The sequence below is a fragment of the Dermacentor andersoni genome, chromosome 11, assembly GCF_023375885.2.
Source record: "Dermacentor andersoni chromosome 11, qqDerAnde1_hic_scaffold, whole genome shotgun sequence".
Lineage (NCBI taxonomy): Eukaryota > Metazoa > Arthropoda > Arachnida > Ixodida > Ixodidae > Dermacentor > Dermacentor andersoni.
In genome coordinates, this window is record NC_092824.1 from 72,972,873 (window position 1) to 72,979,618 (window position 6,746).

Sequence of the window (6,746 nt, forward strand, 5' to 3'; positions counted from 1 at the left end):
TGCGTCGCAACTCTCATTGAGCGCTATTGTACTTCTTTGCAACATTCATGATCAACATATACAGACCTTAAGGAGTGCAGCTTCACAGTTATACTAACAAATAGTAGCTATGTCTTGTTGGTAGGCTGGGCAGCATGCACCAGAAGTAGAAGACGCCGCTATTCGCATTGTAATAACGTGTGATGGTACATTTGAAGAAATATGAATAAAATATTTTTTTGCGTCTTCAGATTTGGTGCGAAGCAGCAAGCGTGGACTACATCAAGATGAAAATTTTAAGGATGCCTCACAGCCCCAACCAATACAGGCATGTATATAGCAATTACACGTGATATGTGGTATAGACGGCTACTACATTTGGATGGACTTTGATTATTCCAGTAGATGTTGTTGAATGTTATGGCCTGAGAAATGTCATACGTGACTATTATGTATGTATACACGAGAGATGTGAAAGTTTATTAGATAAATTATGAGTCAAACATCAGTGAAGTGCTGCTGGTAAAGGTGTGAACTTGGGGATGACCAGGTGAATTAGCAAAAGGGGACCTTGATCTCTGGAAGGAATTTCTAGATAAATAAACATCGGTTAATCGGAGCACACACGGCCGGCATAATGACTTCATGAACTCTCTTTCACCGTCATTCTTCAGAAATGTACAACCAGGGCGTTCTAACAGTGCTAAAATCATGCGCTTGAAGCATAGGTAACCAAAGAAACTCAAGGTGCACTTCAATGGAACGACCTAATAACAAGTATAATCATCTCAGGAAAACAGCAGCATGAATTAGATGTCAAAGAGGTGTTATTGACATTCTTGCGGAGAGGATAAAAAGACGTTATGTCTACAAGAACGTCAGTGACACCCCTTTTTAATTAATGGTAACTTTTCCGTCAGTGACTGTTCTTATAGGTAGATACAAGCGTTCCTCAACTACCTTGCTATGACACATGAATAATGTCAGGTCAAATTGAGTTCCAATTGTAAGTTCGCCTTTTTTTCGCTGAACTGGATTCTGCCGTAAAATATTAGGGCAGGATTGGTGTCACGGTGACTGTCGACGGTAATGCGATTAGTATTCGAGCAATGCAGCGAAACCATCTTTCTAAAATTACGCTTTATCTCTTCGTAGCTTCATTTCTTTTCTCAAATACTTCTAAGCTATAACTTTCGTATAGCGCTGGCTCACTTCTTACTTTTTGGCTGACCTGCTTGATCATTTATCTGGCCTTGATTTCCTTTTTCTGGTTGTTTGCCAGACTTTTAGCAAGCTTACTCTTTGAGTAATGTCATTGTGTATTATGCACCAGATAATATTTTGTGTATGTATGGTTCTACTTAAGGTAGGCTTGCTCGTAGTGTTATGGCATCTTGATTATATGCTTACTATAAAAATGATAAGTGCATTTTTATAGTCTGTTTGCTTTTTACTTTATTGTTCGCCTTTCCTTCAATTGATGATACTGCACTTGCGTTATTTACTTTGTTTACATTAGGTGTTTTCTTTCATAATTGTTATGCATACCTTTCACGCATCACCCCCTTAATCTGTGCCCAGTTGGGCTCTGTAAGATATTTATAAATGAATAAAAGTATAACTGAATGGGTAATCGGGGCTGTATTGAAATAGTAAATTGGCTGCAAAGGGAAGGGAAGCTCAGTAAAGAAAGGCAGATGACTAGACGATAGATTGCAAACACATGACTAAGTCAACTTACGCAAGCCTATGATATCTTAAGATTGCTGGTAGCTTTCGCCTTCCGTAGTAGCAATTATATAGATTATATTATATAGATTATATATATTATATTTGTGGGCGCTGCCAGATTGCATGGACAGTGGCGCCATTTATGAGCAGTAAGCATGCTGGATTGGGCGAGCGTTTCGCGTTGTATGCTGGATATGCGCTTGGCGGCAGTTTCTGGTGGTTGTTTTCACGCTCATATAGACGGCATATTTAGTATGACGTGTCCCATTCTAAGTGGGAAACGGTTCTCTGACATGTAGTGATGTGCTCCAAGTCGGCATGGTTGCTATTTCTGCTGTCGTTCAGATCTACAATCACCCTCGGGCATAGCTTCTGTATATCTGAAGATTTGTTTTACGAATTTTCCGTTATTCAAAATTCTTACTGCGATTCTTATTTGTGACTCAGCAGCAATGACTAGTTAGAAAACATACGCGATGACCGCAACATCGTGCATGGGCGCCATTCTGGTACAGAAAACCTTCTGCCGTTTACTTTGAGAAGCGTTAAAATTGTTATCAGCAGATACATTGTCTGACTACTTCGTTTATCAGACGTGGTCTCCGTCCACGAATAGAATAGTTTTGGTTTGTAATAAAAGGACGCCGTACAGCGTGAATCACACTTCTCAAGTGGTCGAGCGGCCGGCTGCGGCCTGCGGAAGCATCTGAAGCAGTCGTAGCAGCTGGTTTGTGTTACTAGGGCGGCGTGAGCGCGCACCTAGTTTTGTTTTTCTTTTTCTTTGCCAGAGATGGCGACCAAATCGGCCTATCATTGACAAACGTCCGTGGTTCGGATTTTACATGCCGCATGAGGATGAAAATCTTTTTTTGTTCGGTATTGTTCGTACCGCCCTGCACGACGCAATCGCTCATTTTTTTTTTTCGAAAATTGCGTGCTCTCAAACTGCCGCAGCGTTCTTTTTATTAGATCCCCTTTGGATATTGCGGCTTTGCATAGCGAAAACGCAATGCACAAACGCAAATCTTAAATGTTTCATGCTGGTTTACCAATCCAAGTCATTGCGCTTCTGAGGCACCCCATCGGCCTCGTACAGTAGACTAAAGTATAGACCTAGCGTAGTTAGTTGAAGTCTGCCAGACTTGAAATGCGTGAGAACGATGCTGGTGGCTCAAGCAAATATTTTATGACGATTGTGGCTGAGATATTTCGGGGCTGCATTTTTGGCAGTACACGAGCAGAATTATATCCTAGTTCGCAGGCAAAGCGGTCATATAGAAAGATCTTTTTTTTTCCTGTTCACGCTGGCAATTCACAGAGGCCGCTGCTCTTCGTCGATTAGAAACCTATACAGCAAAAAATTATGCAGAACCTCTACTGAAGTTGTTTTAAGTGTGCGTAAGCTCGTCTCCTAGCTCATCTCACGCATAACACGCGACGTATGTTCTTTACCGCGGTTGACAAAGTCGCAGTGAGTTCATTAAATATATGCTTTATTGGCATTGTAATCTGTTTTGGCTATTGATCCGACCACAATAGACCCTTATCAGCCCTTATTCAATGCAATTCAATTTTCGATTAAATTTTTTCTCTATAGTCGCACCCGCACATAGAGCACTGTCAGAACAAATCAAGTCCGACGCTAAAGTTCCTATTACTCTCTGTCGCGAAAGTTGCAAAAACAATTTTTTGAGAACGATGGCGTTCGTTGACTTTATCGTTACCTTTGATTTGTATGTCAGTTTATGGCTATTTTTGTGATCGACACGCGCCTAGCGGCAAATGTCTATATAATTACACGTCTGGTGCCTGGTTTCCAACGCGGTTCTCAGAGCACAGGTGCCTTATTCTTCAACAATTAGGCCACAGACATATGCTTGTAAGGTGGAATGAAACACCGTTAAGAATTTCCCCTCAATCATGCCACTGCTTTTAGATGCTTGACGCATTCGCCCGCTTAAAATACGCATGGAAATTGAGCGGGCTCATCTTCAAGCTGATGATGAAGTTGGAGTTACGGGATGGTAGTCGCTGAAATTCGCTGCGCGCCTCATCCTACTGTGGTACAGTGTTGCGGGTTTTACCAAGGCTGAGCCTATCATCCCTCGCGATTTTATTGCTGAAAAAAATACTTCCAGTTGCTTTGTAAGCTACACCTTGGTGGCTAAGAGATGTTTTCATAGTGGAAAACAGCAGCACGTGTCTCGTCGTAAAGCGCCACTTCAAATTCCTGCGTCTTGAAAGCTTCGCTTTCACCGATTCTCACAATGCGTCGGATCTGCACAACTTCTGTGCTTACATATTTGACTACCATGACTATACTTTCGTCGAACGGTGCAGAAGAAAAACAATTCATATATTTATGGCGAATGAATAGTGTCCCAAAGTACATATTTCTTTATTTTGATGACTAATAACACAAAAAATTGTGAACTTTTTACAATTCGCAGGGTGTTTAAAAGCACAAGAAATTACATAGTAGGTGTTTATCGGATGAAGCATAGAGTTAGAATGCGCCATAGCTTTTATGCATGCTACAAAATAACAACATTTTTCCGTATTTTCCAGGGTAAACATTCCATTGGCAAACTTGGACGCTTTCGCTGCTGCATTTGACTGCCCAAAGGCTCAACAGAATAATCCTATTAATGAGAACAGCAAGAATAAGTGTGCGCTGTTTTAAACAGCACTGCTTCTTGTAGCATCACGGGAACATAAAAGTAAATGAATGAAATAAAGCCTATCCATTTTCTTTATCAGTGTTACGCCGTTATAATTTTTCTCTTCTGTATATTGTTGACTTACTTCAGCTTCGTGTATAGATGTTTTTTTTTTTCAATTGGGGAGTACTAAAGTTGATTCCAACATTGATGCAAGCAAGGCAGATCAACACTGGTTGAACTAATAAACCATAAAATAACAATCTTTCTAATGCTATGCACATCATCAGTCAGCTTAGTAAGAATAATGTGCTCTCCCTGAGCACTCAGACAAGGTCAACAGAGAATGCTATCGCGGGGGAGAATGCCGCCATTACGTCCACGTGGCTTGAATTCCACATTCCACCGAAATTATTGGCGGCTGATTTTTAAACCCTTTGGGCACTAAGTCTCATCAAGCTCTCTAAATATTAGCCCCCGCTATAGCGGAAAAATGGCAGCAAACGCATGGAGCCTTGCCAGTACTCGCCGCACGGGTAACTATAGCCTAATACAACATGTCTCAACTGTCATGCAACAATATTTAAAGATGTGCAAATGCCGCACAGCTGGACAGAACAAAGACAATGTCGTTTGGCGTCGCCTTGGATATACTCAGCATATTTTTGCTTATAATGCACTTATAATGCAACTAGGTGGAGGAAGGCGGCGCCCAGAGGAAGGCGGCGCGCTTCCCTCCGCTATCCTCTATTGAGCACGTGAGATTGCACCGTCATCGTCGGCTCAACGTCACACGCTTTCACTCTCACACGCAGCGTACGGCATGCGAGGGCGATGTTGTAACGAGACAAACCCGGAAGCATTTTTACAATCCGCCTTTTGCGACGCCAAATTGGGCGTGCGCAGTGCCCTAGCGGCTGAGGCCCGCAGTGCCCTAGCGGCTTGACCGGCTCATTGCGCTGATCAGATTTCGACGATCGCCGACTGTGTTCGCCGCAATCGTAGTGCTTTAAGTGTAGCATGTCTGTGTGGGCACAGGTTCGGCCAATAAAAGTTAGTTTCGTCATTCGCAGTATTACTACTGTGTTCTTTGCCGTCACTACTATGTGGCAATACCAAAGCTGTTTGTGTACACGCACCAGTTCGAGAAAAAAAAAGCACGCGGTCGACAGCGTTGTTCGTAGTGCGGCGCGTTGTAAGAGGAAGACAGGCACCCACAAACCGGGGGTACCACCGATTTTGGTCATTCTGACCATTTTCTTGCATTTTTGTACATGTACACACACTTTATGTGGATAAATAACATTTGCAACTTGGCATTCTGTTGGCCTCTCCACTGCCTGTGAATGTATGTAGGCCTAGCACATGACACAGCATAAAGCAAGACATGCAGTGTTGAAACGTGATATTCGCCCTAAGAACTACACCTCATGCCCTATTCGAGTCATGCGTTTTTGTGCGTATTCATACTGTTTCATTACTTATTCATTTTACGCCACAGGTGCAGCTGCTTAAGGCCAAGGAGGAGCTTGTAAAGCGTTGCCGAAGCTCTTCTTCCAGCCTCTCGTCACGCTAAAGAAACCTCCGGGTACAAAGAATTCCTTAGCGGGCTCGATGCCAACTGAGGATGACAAAATATGACGGCGCGTACACGTTGTTCCGGCCTTGTGTAACACGCTGCTTGTTCGGTCGCGAGTCTAGCATAGGGTGGTGGTCGCGGCGCGCAGCAGCGCCTGCTTGGCATGCTCGCTTCTCCAGGAGCGAGCATGTAACCGAGCAAGGGAGGCCTCAGGAGAGCACCTGAGGTTATAATAAAGCAGGCGGCGCAGGAACTCCAGCGCATCCAAGGGGTAGCGGGTGGATGAAAGCTGGAAGCAGGGCTGCCCATGGGTTGGGGCCGCGGAGGCCGAAGCGTGCCAGAGGGTGTTCGCATAAAACATTGGCTGTCCGCTCTCGCGGACAGCCGATCTTACACACTGCAGGCACGCGCAGGCCTCGGCGAGCCCCAACCCACGGACCAGTCCGGCTTCTAGCTTTGGTGTCCACGTTGTCGCCTTGGTGTCCAGGAGGCACCGCCAATAATGCGAAATAATGACACGTTGTTTCAATTAGTAAAAAAAACGATTGAATAAATATAGTTACTTCCAGCCGCCAACTTGCCACGCTAAGTTCAGCACTACCGCGCCCCGCGACTACTGCCGGCACGCCTAGGCACAAACGCATACAACACGCTTTAAAAAAACTTTTCCGCAGTGCCTAGACAGTCATATATTTCAGGAGCAAAAGTCCCCACATTTCCTCTGTCGCACCCGCTCGTACTCGCGCATGCGCGCAAACGTCCGGTACCTCCGAAAGTGCCACGCCCACTGTATCTAC

The 6,746-nt window shown here is 44.2% G+C and overlaps 1 long non-coding RNA gene across 1 annotated transcript; it reads left to right on the plus strand.

Moving 5' to 3' along the window:
* The first annotated feature begins 232 nt into the window (after positions 1 to 232).
* LOC140214090 (uncharacterized) lies at positions 233 to 4,471 on the plus strand. The gene is made up of 2 exons (XR_011891011.1): positions 233 to 307; positions 4,279 to 4,471. It is a non-coding gene; the product is annotated as an uncharacterized lncRNA (long non-coding RNA).
* The last annotated feature ends 2,275 nt before the right edge of the window (positions 4,472 to 6,746 follow it).